General features: G+C 43.6%; 1 protein-coding gene across 1 annotated transcript in view; it reads right to left on the reverse strand.

Moving 5' to 3' along the window:
- The window catches only part of VWA8 (von Willebrand factor A domain containing 8), a 3,458,065-nt gene that overhangs the window by 2,682,797 nt on the left and 756,680 nt on the right, over positions 1-18,588 (reverse strand). The gene's annotated exons all lie outside the window — the stretch shown is intronic.

Raw genomic sequence — 18,588 nt, forward strand, 5'->3', positions numbered from 1 at the left:
ATTTTTTAAAAGAAATTTGTGAGAGTCAGGGACTCTGTAGTACCTGTCTGGTTTCCTTGGAGCAGGGGGTAAAGTATCAGGAGTTAGACTGGATTCCATGAAGACATCATCCACAACATCCAGAACAGGAGGGATAGCTAAGGGTCTGTGCTGTGGTAAATCTAAAAATTCCCAGAGTCTCTTTTTAGACTGAGGATAATCCTGGCATTCCCAGTATGTAGGGTTTCACCAAAAGAAAAATCCTCTGAAGGGGAAGCAGAAGGAATGGATTCCTCTGCATATGAATCCTCATAGGCAGATAGAGGCATGTCTTCATATTCAAAAATCTCAGAGTCGTCGGACTCTTGGTCGGTTAAAGCTGCTGGGGACAGGTCTCTTTCTTTTAGTAGGGGAAGGCTGGCTTCCCCTAATCAGCATGATCAGGTTTTCTGCCATTTTAAGCATTTGAGATTGTGGCAAGGAAGCAGGCTCTTGAGTTTGGGTCGTTTTTTTAGGCATAGCTCGTACTCTTGGCCTTAGAAAAGTACAGTTTTGTACCTACCATAAATGTAGATGTTCGAGTGCTAATACAGCTGCAGTCATAACAGATGGGTTCTCCTGCCGTCAGGCGGGTCCTCGGTCAGCCGAATTCCAAAGTCTAGGTCCGGCGTCGGTTGTCGTCGCTTCTTCCCTGACGTCAGTGCGACAGGGGTATAAAAGAACCAGCCGACGCCATTTTCTTCAGTTTTTCTTGCCCCAGATGTCAGGTGCCCCCAGAAAGAAGGCAATACATAAAATTATGTAATAATGCAATGCAATATAATCAAAGACCAGCAGTTGCAAGCAAATACACCATAAAAGAAGACCCCTAGAGGGGAAGGAGGGAGGGAGGGAAACCTGGACTGCAGCTGTATTAGCACTCGAACATCTACATTTATGGTAGGTACAAAACTGTACTATGTTCATCGTGCATACAAGCTGCAGTCATAACAGATGGGTAGAATCCCAAAGCTAAGAAAGGGGTGGTAGGCACTAGGTGGAGCTAGGAGGAGCCAAAATGCCCTGCAAGACTGCAGTGGCAAAGCCTGCTCTAGATTTGGAGTATAATGGTAGGTTGTAGTGCTTAGAGAAGGTATGCACAGAACTCCAAGTGGCTGCTTCTAAAATATCCTTGGTAGGAACTCCTCTGAGGAAGGCTGCAAAGGTGGCTGTGGCCCTGGTAGAATGAGTTCTAATGCCTGTAGGTACAGTTTTGCCATGAAAAGAATAGCAAAAGCGTATGCAGTGGGCTATCCATTTTGAGATTGTCTGTTTGGATATTGACTTTCCTTGAACTCCTAACGCATAGGCCACAAAAAGCTGTTCTGATTTTCTGAAAGGTTTTGTTCTGTCCAAATAATAACGCAGTTGTCTGTGGATGTCCAAGGAATGCAGTAATCTCTCCCCTTTGTTTTGAGGATTAGGGTAAAAAGTAGGTAAATGTATGGCCTGATTTAAAGCTACCCTGGATACCACTTTAGGCATAAAGGACGGGTTGGTACGTAATGAAACTCTGTCCTGATGGAATATGATAAAAGGCTGGACAGCCATAAGAGCCTGTACTTCTGAAACTCTACGAGCTGAAGTGATAGCCAGAAGGAAAGCTGTTTTCCAGGACAAATATTGTAAATTTGATGAGGCAGCTGGCTCAAAAGGAGGCAAAGTCAGGTTTTCCAGAATGAAATTAAGATCCCAAGCAGGTATTGGTTGTTTTCTTGGAGGTCTTAAATTCTTAGCCCCTCTGAGGAACTGTCTTAATAGAGGGTGAGAGAATAAAGGTGGATCAGTATTGTATTCTGCAGAAATGGCTGAGGCATGGATTTTGATGGAGGAGAACGAAAGTCCACTGCTTAGCAGTTCAGCCAAATACTGTAGTATTTGAGGTAAATTCAGTTTTCCAGGTCATTGGCCCTTTTTCTCATTCCAAACACAAAAACGTTTCCATTTTGCAGAGTAAGCTTTTCTAGTTGATGGCCTTCTGGCCTCCAAAATGACATTCTGCACCTCCTTGGAGAGCAGGGCCTGCTGCGATGCTAAGGAATCTTCCATGCGGCTAAATTTAGTGTTTTCAGCTGACTGTGAAGAGTTTTGAAGCTGTGCTGAGTCAGAAGAAGAGGCATTAGAGGCAGGGTCCATGGTGGGGAATGCGTCAGGCTCCAAAGAAGTGGGTACCAGTGTTGCCTTGGCCAGTCCGGAGCAATGAGGATCATCTTTGGTCTGTCTGCTCTGGTCTTCAATAGGACTTTGGGCAGCAGAGGAAGAGGTGGGAAGGCATAAACTGTCATTGATGTCCAACTGAAAGAGAAAGAGTCCACTCTCCAGGCCTTTGGATGGAAGATCCTTGAGCAGAATCTTGTCAATTGATGGTTTTTGTGGGAGGCAAAGAGATCTATGTCTGGCCTTCCCCATTCTTGGATTATTTCTCTAAAAACTTTTGGATGCAACTTCCATTCGTGTGGATCTGTCATATTCCTGCTTAGGGTGTCTGCCAGCGTGTTTTCCTTGCCTGGCAAGTACTGTGCTTGTAGTTCTATTTGTAAGTCCATGGCCATGTTCCAAAGTGACATGGCCAGTCTGCATAGGGGATAAGAATGTGTTCCTCCCTGCTTGTTTATGTACCACATAACTGTGGTGTTGTCTGTTCTTATCAATAGCTGACCTGGTTGTAGAAGGTCCTTGAAAGTTGTAATAGCATTTATCACTGCTAGCATTTCTTTTTGATTGATGTGAAGGTGCTTTTCTTTTTGGGTCCATTTGCCCTGAATGCACCGGTCTGTCATGTGCGCCCCCCAGGCATAGTCCGAGGCGTCTGTTGTGATGACTTGATTTGCTTGAGACTTGCTGAATGGAAGACCTGTGTTTGTTTGGCATGCTTGAGCCCACCACAGAAATTCCTTTTGCAGACATGGAATTAGTGGTATTATTGTTTCCAGACTGTGGCTGTGTTGAGACCATATGTTTTTTAGGTACCATTGTAGTTTTCTCATATGCAGCTTTGCACATGGGATTAGTAAGATGCAAGATGCCATGAATCCCAGAGCCTGCAGGATTTTCCTTGCAGTCAGCCTGGTGCAATATGCCAGTGTTCTGAAATATTGAATTAGTTGCCCCTGCTTCTCTGGCGTGAGGTAAGCCATCTGGGTGTTTGTGTCCAAATTGGCACCCAGGAAAATTATCTTCCGAGAGGGTATTAGTCTTGATTTCTCTTTGTTGACTGTGTATCCTAGAGAGTTTAATAACATTATTACATAAGCCAGATGTTTCAGAAGAATGTGCTTGCTGTCCGCTTGGATCAGGCAGTCGTCCAAATAAGGGTATATTTGTATCCCTTGAAGTCTGCAGTAGGCAATTACTGATGCCAGGCATTTCATGAATACTCTGGGCGCAGTAGATAAACCAAAGGGCAATGCAGAGAATTGATAATGGGTTGAACCTGCAAGAAATCTGAGGTATCTTCTGCAATTTTGTCTGATTGGGACATGCAGGTATGCCTCCTTGAGGTCCAATGTTACCAGCCAAGACTCCTTGCCCAGCATGGGAAGAAGTTGCTGTAGAGTGAGCATCTTGAATTTTGTGCAGTAGGAATGTGTTTAGGATGGAAAGATCCAAAATAGGTCTCCAATCTTTTCCCTTCCTTGGCACCAGAAATAGCCTGGAATAAAACCCTTGACCTTGTTTGTGTGTAGGTACCTCTTGAATAGCTTTCATGTTTATAAGATCTGAAATTTGCTTTTGTGCCTCTGCCCTTTGATTGTGTGGCAGGTTTGGCATGCCTTTCATTTTTGGAAGGGTATGAAAATGGAATTTGTAGCCTCTGTTTATAATGTTCAGGATCCATTTGTCCTTTGTGACAATATGCCAATTTTTTGAGAATAGTGCCAGCTTTCCTCCTAAGGGGGCTGCCATTTGAAACATGGTTGGCATGCAAAGGGGAAAGTCATTGGTTTTGCTTTCTGAAAGATTGCGAGTTGTCCTCACCACCTCTTTGTGTAGGAGCTTGCCACTGTCTGCCTCTGTACGAGCCTTGTGTTTGCCCTCTGCCCCTCGGGCGCCTGTATCAGCCTCTTTGGGGTCTGTCTGTGGCAGGAAAGGACCAGTTTTTGGAAGGCCAATTTCTACTAAAGCGTGGGGGTTGAACCTGCAGAAATTCTTTCACAGTTTGCATTGATTTAGCCTTTTCCTCCATTTTCTGTAATACTTCCTCAGCATTTGCCCCAAATAGTACATCCTTTTGAAGAGGGGCGTCTAGTAATTTAGCTTTGACATGATCAGGCAAGGCTTGTTCCTTGAGCCAGGCATGCTTACGTATAACTGAGCCTGTTACAGCTGCTCTACATGAGGCCTCTAGAGTATCAAAACCACATTGTAAGGTATGTTTACCCACTTGTTCTGCACTATGCATCAAATCCTGCAACTCCTTCATGTCTGGTTGTTCAGGTAGTGACATTTTACTTTTCAATTGAGATAACAGAAACTGTTGGTATTTTAGCATATGAAACTGACAGTTTAAGGCCTTCATGGATAAGGTAGCCGAGGTATATACCTTTTTTCCCCACCTTTCTAAGGATCTGGAATCTCTCTCGGAAGGCAATGGGTTTTTGGCAATGGAGGCCTTAACTCCCTTGGGCCCCTGTGAGATGGTTTCTATTTCAGCAGCTTTTGTATAGAAATTGGTGTGAGTCAGGAACCCTGTAGTACCTGTCAGGCTTAACTGGAGCTGGAGGAAGAGAGTCCGGGTTAAGGCAGGCCTCCGAGTAAACATCATCTAGGATGTCCAGGACAGGAGGTATAGCCAGAGGCCTGTGCTGGGGTAACAAAATAAATTCCCTGAGCCTTTTCTTGGAATCTGAATAATCCTGGCCTTCCCAGTGGAAGTGTTCCCTTAAGGTATGCAGAGTTTCACCAAATGAGTAATCCTCAGGGGGGGATACAGAAGGAATAGATTCCTCTGCATCAGAGTCTTCAAAAGGGGAGTAAGACTGTTCCTGATAATCAGAGTGCTCTGAAATAATGCAGCCCTGATCAGAGGAGGGGGAATCTTCCTCCACTCTGGGTCTTTTGTCCGGAGGTGGCTGAGAACCTCTGATTAGAGTAATTAAATCCTCAGCCATTTTAAGCATCTGTTTCTTAGGCATGGGGCCTGGAGATGGGCCCTGTGTAGCTGGTCTCTTAGGGTGCATGGTAGCTTTAGACTTGGTGAAAGCCTTGATGGAGAAAGAAGAGGAAGGTCTGAAGACACCTTGAGTGGAGGTGGACCTGTCCACATTCTGTGTTTCAACGCCAAGCGTGGCTTCGGTATCTGTAGTCAGGGTGTGGGCCGAGGAGCCTGCGACCTCGGGTACAGGAGATACCGCCAAAGATGTGTCGTCGGTAATCAGGGGCTGCGTAGGCACCTCGCTGAGAACCGGACCACGTGTAGTCGGCTTTGGCGTGGTGTCGGTAGAGGCAGTGGACCTCGAGTGTCGGTCCTTGTCTTTGCGTTTTTTAGACAAAACCGGAGTCGGAGTATCCGACGACATGGTATAGTTAAATGCTTTCCCAAAATAATGCTGGGCGAACTCCACCCGACGCTTAATAGTGCGTTTGTTGAATGTAGCACAAAAGCGACAGACCGAGACGTCGTGGTCTGGGCCTAAACAAGGTATACAGAGGGAATGGAAATCCTTATGCGGTATTTGCTTTCCACAAGAAATACAATTATTAACTTTGTCTGACATCGGTCTGAGGCAAGAAAAAGTTTCCCCAACGGGGTACTTAGCTTTTAAGAAGACTTCGTTCCAAATTTTCGTAATCTCAGGAGCTGGCCGACCGGCACTTGCGAACTGCTTCTGCTTCGGGCACCGTGCGGCAAGAAAGACTGAAGAAAATGGCGTCGGCTGGTTCTTTTATACTCCTGTCACACTGACGTCAGGGAAGAAGCGACGACAACCGACGCCGGACCTAGACTTTGGAATTCGGCCGACTGAGGACCCGCCTGACGGCAGGAGAACCCATCTGTTATGATTGCAGCTGTATGCACGATGAACATCTCTGTAGTTTTAGAAAGAACTGAAGAAGCAAAAGAAGTCGTTGGTTTGTGTCAAATATCGGTAATGCGAAGAAAGTTCTCAGAAGCCGGTGCTTGCACAGCGGCTCTGGACCCATCCAAGGTAGAGACATCCGCAGGTTCCGTAGTCAAAAAAGAGTCTCGTGGCATACCGGACTCTGAACGGGTCTCAGTAGCGGCCTGCAAATCCATCGAAGCGGCATCAGGGGCTGCAAAAGCACCTCACTGAGTACCAGTGAACTGGCGACTAGCTTAACGGAAGTGTCATCGGCAGTTTTGGACTTGTGCGGTCTGTCTCTGTCTTTATCCTTACGTTTTTTCGAAGATTGGTAGTCAGATGGCTTACTGAACCCATTTCAGAATATGGAGATTGGGAACGAAAGTATTTAGCTACAAAAAGGGCCTGACGACGAATAGTTCGGGCATTGAACAAAGCACAAAACCGACACATGTCATGGTCTGGGCCTAAACAGGTGACGCAGTAAGAATGGAAATCTTGGTGTGGTATTTGATTTCCACAGGCGAGACAATTGTTAACTTTTTCTGACATTGGTTAGAGCAAGAAAAAAGGATCCCTAACGGGGTACTTAGGTTTAGAAGACTTCAGGATGATTCGATTCTGGAAACCAAAACTCAGGTAGCGGCCGACTGGCACTTGTGCGAACTGCTTCTGCTTCGGGCTCCTCGGCAAGAAAGACTGATGTAGTGGCATTGTCTGCCTGTTTTTATACCCCTGACAACCTGACATCAGTCCTGAAGTGACAGCAACCGACACAGAAATACTAAGTCTCTGGTATTCTGGCCAACTGAGGGCTACCTGCTGGCAGATAACCCAAGTGTGGTTACTGCAACAGTGAAACACGAAGAACATGTTTAGAAAGACTCCTGTTTGGCAACTATTTTTGATAACAGTCACAGAGCAAAAACACGTTTAGCACAGCAACTCAGGCAACAGAAAGTAAAAAGGGTTGTCTCCAAACTCAGGGAGCCTATGACAAGAAAAATAACCAGAGATCCTATGGCGGTAAAAGAGATATTTCAGAAATTTTATGAAAATTCATACAAAGCCGAGGAATGTGCAAACTAAAAAACGAGGACAAATGGAAATATTTATAGAAGACTAATTATATCAAGGTTAGTGGCAGATGAGGGTCAACAACTAACAGTTAAGATAGGAGGAGATCAGACAGAGTACAGTTGTGTAAGTAAACTTACCATAACAGTAGATGTTCGAATGATCACTGCTGCAGTAGCCTTAACTGTATGAGTTATATCCTGCCACGTATATAGCAGTCGTCCAGCTTCCAAAGCTTTAGGGCACCTTCCATAAACTCAAACTGTCAGGCAGCTTGAGCCGAGCTGGCTAAAAGACAAGTTTGGGTGTCAAGCCCTGTAGAGCTTTTCCTGCCAACACAGAGCAAGAGACTGAGCTCTGAAAGGACAATGCTAGGCAGAACAAAATATAAATGTTGACATCCTGGCATAAAAATCACACCAAAACACAAAGGGGATGGAGGTAGGGAATAGCTACTGCAGCAGTGATCATAACTGTACTATGCTCATCATACTGATCATTGCTGTAGTAGCCTTACCTATATGGGTAAATTACCATAGCTAACTATATTTGCCAGATGGAAGGAAAAGAGTCCAGAAGCCCCTGGAGAATGGTCTAACAAAGCCTGACCTGGTCATAGAGAAAGAATCAAGCTTATAGTGTATAAAAGTATGCACAGAAGACTAAGTAGCAGATTCTTGAATACTTCTAGAATTCACCCATTTCCAAGAAGTAATAGATGAAGCCAAGGCCCTAGTGGATTAGGCCTTAACCCTGCCTGGAGTATTGTTATGAAGAGTATAACAACAGGTAATAGCCTAACACAAACATTTGGAAATAGTCTGTTTTGACACAGGTTACCCCTTTTTCTTACCTTCACAAGAGATGATCAATCAATCTGGAAGAAATAAAATATTTAGTTCTGTCTAGATTGTACCAGAGTTGTCTACAGACATCCAAGGTATGGAGTATCCTTTCTCCCTCATTTTTAGATTCATAAAAGAAAACTGGAAGATGGACAGTTTGGCTTAAAGTAAAGTCAGATACCATTTTAGGCATAAAAGGTTTAGATCTCAAAGAAACCTTGTCCTGTGGAAAATGAGGTAGGGTTGACTCACCATAAGAGCTTGCATCTTAGATAATTTTCTTGCAGAAGTCAGAGAAATCAGTAAAACTGTTTTCCATGTTAAGAACATCAAGTCAGCTATGTTAGCTGGTTCAAACCGAGCAAGTGTTAGCTTCTCTAACACAAAAATTAAAATCCCAAGGAGGGGCCACAGGTTTTCTTGGAGGCCTCTTATGCAAACCCCTTTCAAAATCATCATGACATGAGACTGCACTGAAAGAGAAAGATCCAAGGGCAGGCATGCTGAAATCACAGATAAACATTGACAGAAGCAAGAAAGGCCACAGGATAGTAACTCACACAAATACTGTAAAACCAGAGAGCAACTAGCCCTGAATGGGTGCTTGTTACGTTGTTGGCACCAACTAGAAAACATTTTCCATTTGCTAATACACGATTTCCTAGTAGCTGGTTTTCTTGCCTCCATTATCACTTGCTGTATGTCCTGACTAACGAAGCACCTAGAGGGAATTAAGATCCTATCATCCAGTCAATTGAAACTGACTGACATCAGGGTGAATCATACACCCCTGTTTATGAGTGAGTAGATCCAGTCTGTGTGGAAGCTTGTGGTAATTTTCCCTAGCCATTTCCAAAAGAAAGGAGAACCATGCCTGCCTGGGCCAGAAGGAAGTCCCCACAGTGATCTTGGAGAATTCCTTCTGAATCTTCAGAAGTATGCTGGTTATTAGTGGAAAGGGTGGAAAAGCATACAGGAACATTCCTGTCTAAGGAAAAGAAAATGCATATGTTCTCCAGGCATTCTTGCATGGAGTCCTGGAGCAGAATCTTGCCAGTTGGTTGTTCAGCGACAAGGCAAAAAGGTCTACTGGAGGAACACCCCACAAGTGGAACAAATCTTAGAAGACACCCTAATCTAGTTTCAATTCGTAAGAGTCTGCCCTTGTCCTGCTCAACTTGTCTGCCGCACAATTTTGCTCTGACAGAATGCAGGATGCCTGTAGAGTGAGACTGTGTTGTGAATCTATATCCCAAGCTAACATGGATAGTCTGTAAAGGAGGTACTACCCGGTTCCCCCTTGCTTTTTGATGTACAACATGACTGTGGTATTGTCTGTAACAACTTGAAGAAGTCCTAGGAACCACAGATGATTCAGAGATTTGAGTGTCTTGATCAGGGGCAAGCATCTTTTTGATATTTTTGTGCTTGTGCCTATCCTTGATGTCCCATACACCTTGAACTTTTATCCCTCCTGAAACTGTTTCCCAACCAAAGCCTGAGATATCTATGGTGACTGACTGCTTTGGAACAGGGAGAGAAAAGGGAAACTTGGATTCAAGAATATCTGTTGTCTCCTCCAAATGATTTCACATTTGACAAACCTCAACACTGGGATTTGAAAAGACAAAGGTTTTGCTGCTGGGGCTAATGAAACTTCAGATACCAATGTATCTTTCTCATGTGGAATGTTGCCAGTTGAATCATGAGAATCATTGAAGCCATGATACCCAAAATCCTTAGGCATTTCCTTGTAGTGACTGAAGTTTGAGTGGATAACCTTAGAAACTGGTCTAGATACATCCATTTTTTCCTGCGTAAACAGGATCTTTGAATTGAGATGTCTAGCTGGAATCCCAGGAACACAATTCTGTGTGATGGAATCAAGAAAGACTTTTGAATATTCTCTACTAATCTGAGCTTGTGTAAGGGAGCTTTCACACAACAGAGATTTCTGACACTTTGGAAAAGCGACTGCAAAGATATGCTAGTCATCTAAATATAATATGGAAAAATGTGGACAACCTGTAGCTTGCAATGAGCTATAACTGGAGATAGACACTTTGTGAACACTCTTGGTACAGGGAATAGTCCAAAGGTTTGTTTATGTTTATGTTATTAAGACTGTTTATTTTGTTTTGTTTTTTTTTTTTTTGTTTTTTTTTGCCAAAACTGGAGAATCCCTTAAAAAATCTGGAAAAGGAGGGCTGAAAAATCTTAAAGAGATTCCCTGGATCAGCTTATCCCTTTCATTACACTTTTTGATTACCTCTGCAGCAAAGGGACCAAAAACTAGAATCTGAAACTCTCATTTTTAACATCAACTGGAGGTTCTGAGAGTGCAGCCATGCAAACCTCCTCAAAACAGTACTAGAGGCCATAACCCCGGAAGAAGCATCAACAGTCCTACATACACTATAAATAATGAGTAGTGACCTGTGCAATACAAGAAACTAAATTATTTAAAGCAGATTTTTTTCTTCACAAGAAGAAACTTCAGATAAAACATCCCTCACACTTTCACAATTAGTCAGAACAAACTTTAACATATAAGCCTGACAATTCAAAACTGTAAACATCACAGTTGCAGAAGTATACACTTTTCCCCCAGGTGTATCAATAATTTTCCCATCCTAGCAGAATTAGAATTAACTAAGTTTAGCAGCAGTAGGATCAACTAAATCTACAGCTGCTGGGTCAGGTTTGTGAATAGTGTATAAAAACGTAAAAAAGACTTTATAGATCCTATCTGCCTTTTTGGTGGCAGCTGGCTGACTACCAGGAACATTACAGTCAGAAATATACACATCCTCTAAAACAGACAGAACAGAAGGAATGAGTGCAGGTTCTGGAAATTCCTTCTGCAACAACTCAGTGTTTACTGAGAGACTGAAAAACCGTATTGCTCTACCACCGAAAACACTGGTACATTCTAGCAACAGTCTCAGAGAAAAAAAAATGCCACAAGGGGGAGTCAGAAACTGAGCTCTGCTCTGAGTCTGAATCAGAAATCTGAGAAGAAAGCCCTGTAGATGTCCCTTCATCTTCCTATTCAGATTCAGAATGTCAAATCTTTTTAGGAAAAGAGGTAACTCTCTTTCTTTTATCAGAAGATACTTTACAAGAAGGAGCAACAGCCTGAATTAATCAGTGAGCCAGACCAAGTAAACTACTCTTGTCTAAGGATATTTGAGGAGCAATAGATACCATGCTTGGTTTTCTGTTTGTTTTTGACAAGAAAAATGGGGTCAACCATGTTACTAATGGCAGCAGCAGCAACAGCTTCTCTACGGATGGGCACAGCATTTTATCACAACAGGGAACCTTCCCTGTTCCCTCTTCCAGGACTGATGGACCCAACCAGTTGCAGATAACATAACTAACTCCCAGTCCATAGTGGCTTGTAGGTGCTACACCAGAGGGATCTGGGGTAAAAAAAATGAGTGGTTTGAGGTACACTAAATGACCAGAGTGGAACCACCCACCTGTGGTTGCTGCAAATTGCTAGCTTGCTATGGTGGCAAAGACCGTTTGCTTAACTTTTTCTTTTTGTGGCTGGAAGACCGATCGACCACAGGGCTGGTAGTCTGTGCCATAAAAAGTCTTTAAAAGTACTTTTTTCATAGAAAACACAGTAAAAAGTACTTTAAAACACTGTGCCAGCCCCAGAACATAACATAATACAATTCCTCCACAGAAGCAATGGTTTACAGCTACTTTAAACAACTTTTAAACTGACAGGAAAAAACAGCCCTCCTGTTTAAAAAAATACAAACTTGTGACAGCCCTTTAAAATACAAATCTCCTAGCTTTAAAATAACTTTCCTGAAGAGAAAAGTGATAAAACACAAACAATTAGAAAATGGAAGGTTTTTCCGGAAAGGGAACTTATCTGCCCAGCAAAGGAATAGCAAAAGCTGACTGTTGATCCTCAAAATCCTTAGAGGAGACTATTCTTTGGTGGCAGTAAAGCTCGAGAGAGTTTGGTGCCCAAACATGGATTTCAGTCAGCTCAGCACAAGCTGCCTGACAGTTTGGGCATGTGGAAGGTGCCCTGAAGCTTTGGAAGCTGGCTGGCTAGCTGTTATATTCGTGGCAGGATATAACCCATATAGCTAAGGTTACTGCAGCAGTGATCAATATGATGAACAAAAACAGTGATGTTTATTCGATCTTCAGGAAAGTCTCCAGGAACAGATGGTAGTACTGTAGAAATTTGGAAGTTAGGAGGGGAATAAAGTGACAAATATCTGGAAGATTTTGTTTAACAGTATTTTAAAAGGAAGGGAAGCACCAACATCTTGGAAGGGAGATGTAGTGGGTGAATTACCCAAAGAAGACAAAAACCCATCAAGCCCAGCTTCACAGAAAACCATTTCAATTTTAAGCCACGATTATAACGTGTTCATATCCATACTAGTTAAACAAATGGCAAAGATGTTGCCAAAATATATAGCTATGAATCAATGTGGTTTTATGGAGGGGTGGCAAACATTCAACAACATTAATAGGACAATGATGATCCAGGGGGAAGCAGACTGTAAGAAAATACCACTGTTGCTGGTGGGTCTTGATACAGAGAAAACATTTGACAGAGTAAGCTGGGATTTTATGAGTAGGGCAATGGAAGCATATGCACTCCCTGATACAAATAATAAGGTTATTGAGGAGGATATATAAAGGACTGGATGCAAGAAATGAAGTGGGCAGGTTCCTCCCTGATAAAAAAAAGTTATGTGTTACCATAACTTTCCATCTGTGTTATCAATCTTCACTAATCCTTGACTGTGGACTCGGTTCCGAGCCTTGGAACAGACTCAGCCATTTACTTCAGCTCGCACCTCCCAAAACTCTCGAGCTAGGCTCTACACATAATGCTCCTCTCTAAATTACCTTAGATCAAATTTGGCTACAATAGTGGCAGACAGAGAATAAATAGCAATAAGAGACCAGATCATTGTCCCAATTATGAAGCCAGTTTTAGGAAGCATTTGGTCCACTAAGAGTCTTAGGCCGGGGAAGGAGGGGGGGGGTGTGTGTGTCAAAGATTAGTGAAGATCGACAACACAAATGGAACATTATGGTATGACATAACTTCTTTACCTGATGTTGTCAATCTTCACGTAATCCATGACTGTGGGAAAGAGTCCCTAGTTACCTGAATCTTGGGAGGTCTCAAGACAGATTATTCCTGAGCACCATCGAACCAAATGATGCACGCCCGTAGAGACCTGATCCAGTTTGTATGAGTAATAACAGTATGAGGAGATGCCCATGTAGCTGCTGCACACATGTCATCCAAAGAAGCTCTACCATGAAAAACTGCAGAAGCCACTACAGCTCTAGCTGAATGAGTTTTCACAGGACGTGGTGGTTGGAGACCCTATGAATGATAAATAAAGGTGATATAATCCCTAAGCCATTTAGTTAAGGTAACCTTAGAAACTGGGTTACCTAAAGAAAGTGAGGAAAAGGCAACAAACAGTTGGTCAGATTTTCTGATACCCTTTGTTCTGTGAAGATTAAAATGTAATTGCCTGTGAACATCTGACTCCCCTTTGTTGGACAAATTGGGGAAAAAGACTGGTAGGTGCAAGGTTTGATTAACATTAGATTCTGAAACAACCTTTGGCAAAAAGGAAGGATTAGTCCTGAGGGAAACCCTGCCCTTGTGAAATATTAAATAGGGGGGCTTGCAGGACAAAGTTTATATTTCTGATACTCTTCTGGCTGAAGTAATAGTTAATAAAAACAAAGTTTTCCATGTCAGAAGGGGGATAAAGTGAGAGACTGTAGGACCAAGGGCAAATCCTATGCAGCAGTGGGTTCTTTAAATGGAGGCCTTAGCATTAGGGTTCCTTTCAGAAAGGCCTTACAAAGTTTATGTGACATAAGTGAAGAACCATCCATACCAATATGGAAGTTAGACAGCGCAGCCAGGTACTTGAAAGGTAGAAGCTGAAGAACCAGACTGATAAAGATCGAACAGAAAATCCAAGACTTTATCCACAAGAGCTACGTAAGGGTCAACATTAATGTCAAGAGCCCATCTAGCATATTTTTCCCATTTGTTATGGTACAGCTTTCTAGTAGAAGGTTTGTGATAGGCCAAAATGATTTGTTGGACCAGTGAGGTAAGGGGAGAATGCTTGGCAATCATGGGAATTGGAGAAGTCAAGCAGTGAACTTGAGATGTTGGAGATTCAGATGAACCATTCCTTCTGGATGAGATAAAAGATCTGGAACTAGGTGAGGCCAAATGAAGGGAAACCAAACCTGTTGAGGCCAGAACGGGGCAATGAGGATTACTGTGTTCTTCGAACTTTTGGGTTTCTTTAAAAACTGAGATATCAGAGGAGTTGGGGGAAAGACATACAGGAGATGGGGGGGGGGGCAATTGTAGAGAACAGCATCTCTGGGTGACTCCCCCAGAGGGGGGATTAGGGTAGAGTAACTGCTGCACTAGTTGTTCAGAGGGGATGCAAACAGATCACAGCAAGGTTAGCCCCAGTGGTGGAAAATCTTTTCCGTCACCGCAGGAGAGACCACTCGTGAGGCATCAGAATAGTTCTGCTCAACTTGTCCGCTATCACACTGGAGCGCCCCGGAATATGTGTTGCTGAAAGAAAGCAGTTGGAAGAAATCGCCCATTACCAAACTCCAAGGGCTTCTCGACAAAGTGGATAAGATTTGCTTCCTCCTTGTTTGTTGATGTACCAGACTACTAACATGTTGTCTGTCTGAAGTGCCAATGTTCCCAGGGGAGGACATCTTGAAATGCTTGTAATGCTAAAAGCACCACCCTCATCTCTAGAACACTGATGTGCAAAATGCCTCCAGTTGGGACCATGTGCCTTGGACTGTCCTTCAGAGATAATGTCCCCCCTATCTGGGAAGCATTTGTGGTCACTATGGCTTGGGGCTGTGCAAGGAGGAATGGACAACCCAAAAGGGTCTCGTTGGAAAGAAGCCACCGAGACAGGTCTTGTTTGCAATGACTGGTGATCAAGATGTGATGGGACATCGGATGATTCATTACAGACCATTGGGAGATCAGAAGCCATTGGAGAATCCGCATGTTATAGCTGGTTAAGGGAACTAGAGTAATAGAGGCTGCTATCGACCCTAGCACCTGAAGGATGAGTCTGGCTGGAACACCTATGTTCTGAATAATATGGTTTACTTGTGATCTTATCTTTTGGAGCCTCTCTACTGGGACTGAAGCAATTCCTGTAACTGTGTTTAATAGAGTTCCACTAAATTCCTGCTGTTGTGTAGGTTCCAGATGTGACTTTCTGTAATTGATTGTAATGTTTAAGGAAGTGCAAAGATGTAGGGCATAATCTCTTGCCCTTACGAGTTGATGCCTGGTGGTAGCGGTAAGGAGCCAGTCGTCGAAATAAGTTAAAACTCGAAACCTCAGCAGTCTGAGATGAGCTGCTATCACTGCTATGCATTTGGTAAACACCCTGGGGGCTGTGGTGAGACCAAAGGGCAGTGATCTTATAGTCACTGGCTCACAGGCAGAAGAGCAGGAATCTTCTGGACCATTTGTCCATTTTTATGTGTAACACACATCCTGAAGATCTATAGAGCACATCCAATTGTCTTTTTCCAAGAAAGGAAGTACTGACTGTACCGAGACCATCTGGAACTTGGTTTGTTGAATTGACTTGCTGAACTGGCTGAAATCCAAAATGGGTCTCCAGTGCCCTGTTTTTTTTGGGTACTAAAAAGAATCCTGAATAAAACCTGGGTCCTCTCTGGTCTGGTGGGACTTCTTGGATGAGTCTTTTCTTGAGCAATTTTTGAATTTCTAAGACTGCTGCTTCCCTGTGACTGGGTAAAACAGCTGGGAGTCATTTTTGTGATTTTAGATTCATCAAAATGGGGATAATGTAGTCTCTGGAAATGATCCTCTGCACCCATTTGCCCAATGTCATTTGTAGCCAGGCTGATTGGTGCAGGGATAATCACCCCCCCCCCCCGACTACCTCCTTAGGAAGACAATCAGGCCTCCATTCAGGAGCACTGGTAGGAGTTACCAGAGAAGGAATCTCTGGACCCCTGATTCTGTGGGCGACCCCTGCCCCTTGAATGGCATCTTCCATTGTAAATTCCCCCCCTGCCCCAGGAGAAGTCCTTGCCACATGAGTCCTGGAAAGGCCCTTGGGACTTATTGAACCATACCTTCCCACTTCTATGGTTCCTAGAGTAGGGTCATCGAGGAGTGGAAAAGCATACGTCAACAGCAGAAAGAGTCTTCCCACCTTTCTCACATCTGGCCAGTGTGTCTTTTACCTCAGGTCCAAACAGGGATGATCCGTCAAACAGAGCGTTGATGAATGAAGATTTAAATGGCTCTGCAAAGTCACACAAGAGCATCCAGGCTCCTGATGGCTACGCCTGAACCAGCTGCTCTTGTCGTCCCTTCAGCTGCATGAGCAACTAGCCTCATGGATGAGTTGGAAATCAATTCAAGGGTGGCAAGCTGAGAGGTAACCTTGTCTCGGACCCCTTCGGTAATGCTCCTGTAAGAGTATCTGAAAGCTCTTTAATCAGATCTCTCTGCAACCTGGTAAAGTGTGCCATTTAGTTCAAAGACCTAAGAGCAAAGGTTGATGAAGTATAAACATGTTTCCCAAACATATCCATAGTCCTAGACTCCTTGTTAGGAGGATGGATTGTAGGACTTTCCTCTGCAAGTTCCTTTTTTGTGGCTGCCGCTATCACCATGGCGTCTACAGGGATACCCTTAGCCCAATGCTGCTCATCCTTAGGGGCACATAGCATCCAGTCAGGCCTCTTGGGGATCAGCTGGATGGAGTCAGGAATTTTCCAGACCCACTGAGCAATCAGTTTAATAAGCTCGTCAGTGGACATATTTAGATCCAAGAGGTAGAGGGCTGGACATAAAAAGCCTCTAGGTATACAGATTCCTCCAAGGAAGGCTGGAGGGAAATCCAGCCGCCCCTCTGTTTTAGGATTTCCAGGATGTCCCGAAAAGAAACCTCATCAGGGGTGACCTTGGAGAAACTTCCCCTTCATCAAAATCGGTATCCTCTGTGAAGGACTCCTCCGGGGAGTCTAAGTGCTTTCTCTTCCACTATTTCTTCAAAGGTACTTCCTCAGTAGGATGTTCCAGGGAAGTATCTGCAGAGGAAACCACCAAGATGGTTCTCTCCAAGGCTTTTATGTCTCCTGTCCCAGGGATGAGGCTGGAGGAAGCTCAGGTTGAGGGGCTACAAATGATGATGCTTGGCCTGACATGGATGGCAACGACTGAGAGTCCACAATGGACAATGCCTTCTCCATGATCCAAAAGGCCTCCCCCATAGAGCAATGGGAGCCCGGAACCAAAATAGATTCCTTCAGAACCATGGTCTCACTCCACAGTGAGGAAGCCACCTCTGAAGCAGAAGGCTGGGTAGAGCTTATGAACGCCGAGGCACCAAGGAGCACAGAAGTCTCCGAAAGAATTGAAGTCAAACCCTGCCCCTTGGAACCAGCAACAAAGCCTGCTTCAGTAATGATTAAACCACTGGTACTGAAGCTCCAGGTGTCTGTTCCGAAGTAAGGCTTGGTGTCGAATCATTCTTGCCTATCAGTGCCGTGGAAGCGGTCAACACCATAGGTTGCTTAGTCAATTTAGCTAGCGGTTCCGAAGAACTTCTAGGAGCCGAATGAGATCCCTTTTTTGATTTGGAAGATGAAGAGGATGACGAGCTGGCTTCAGTTCTTGGACCAGATATGGCCTCTTCAAAGTCTACCTTCAAAAGACCTTTCAAGAATAATTTGTTTCTCCACTCAGTCAAGGTTCTGGTGGAGAAACCATGGCAAATCATGCAATCCTCCTGAAGGTGGACAGCACCTAAACAGTATACACAGAACACATGCCCATCAGAGTTGGGAATCTTTCTCTCACATTTTTGGCACCACTTAAAGCCAGAGGTGCCCTTAGATGACTTACCAGCCATGTTAGAGTAAAAATGTCTAACACTGAACAGCGCTCTCACACACACACAAAAAGGAGATAGAGACAGAGAGAAAAATACTCTTTTTTTTTTTTTTTTTTTTTTTTTTATAGATAGAAAAGAGGGAAAAAGGTACCAACAATAGTAACCAGAATTATCATAAGGTAAGGAAAGGGAGAAAGTAGCACCAACAATGGTACACATTCAGGAACTACCCAATGGTAGAAAGAAAGGCAAAGGAAAAAGAAAAACCACAAACAAAGCTTGGAACCGAGCCCACAGTCTAGGATTACGTGAAGACTGACAACATCAGATCTTGTGTTTAACCAGAGGAACCAGGCAGTGGTGTCCTCTTTCTCTTTTATTTGTTTTATATGTAGATCCACTGGTGAAGAAAATAAGGGACACAGAACTGCAAGGATATAATTGATAAGGTAATCAAGAAATTTTGGAAAAGGGATAATGTGTGACTTTTTCCAGATAGAGGCAATTTCTGGATTGACCTATTTATAAGGATTGAGAAAGGATAGGCAAATGCTACTGACTGCTATTTTTAGGTACTTGCTTGGAAGTTCGTCAGCTGAAGGACAGCACGGTATACATTTCTTTAAGAGTAGTTTTATACATAAT

The sequence above is a fragment of the Protopterus annectens genome, chromosome 5.part0, assembly GCF_019279795.1.
Source record: "Protopterus annectens isolate FY-2018-M chromosome 5.part0, PAN1.0, whole genome shotgun sequence".
NCBI lineage: Eukaryota > Metazoa > Chordata > Ceratodontiformes > Protopteridae > Protopterus > Protopterus annectens.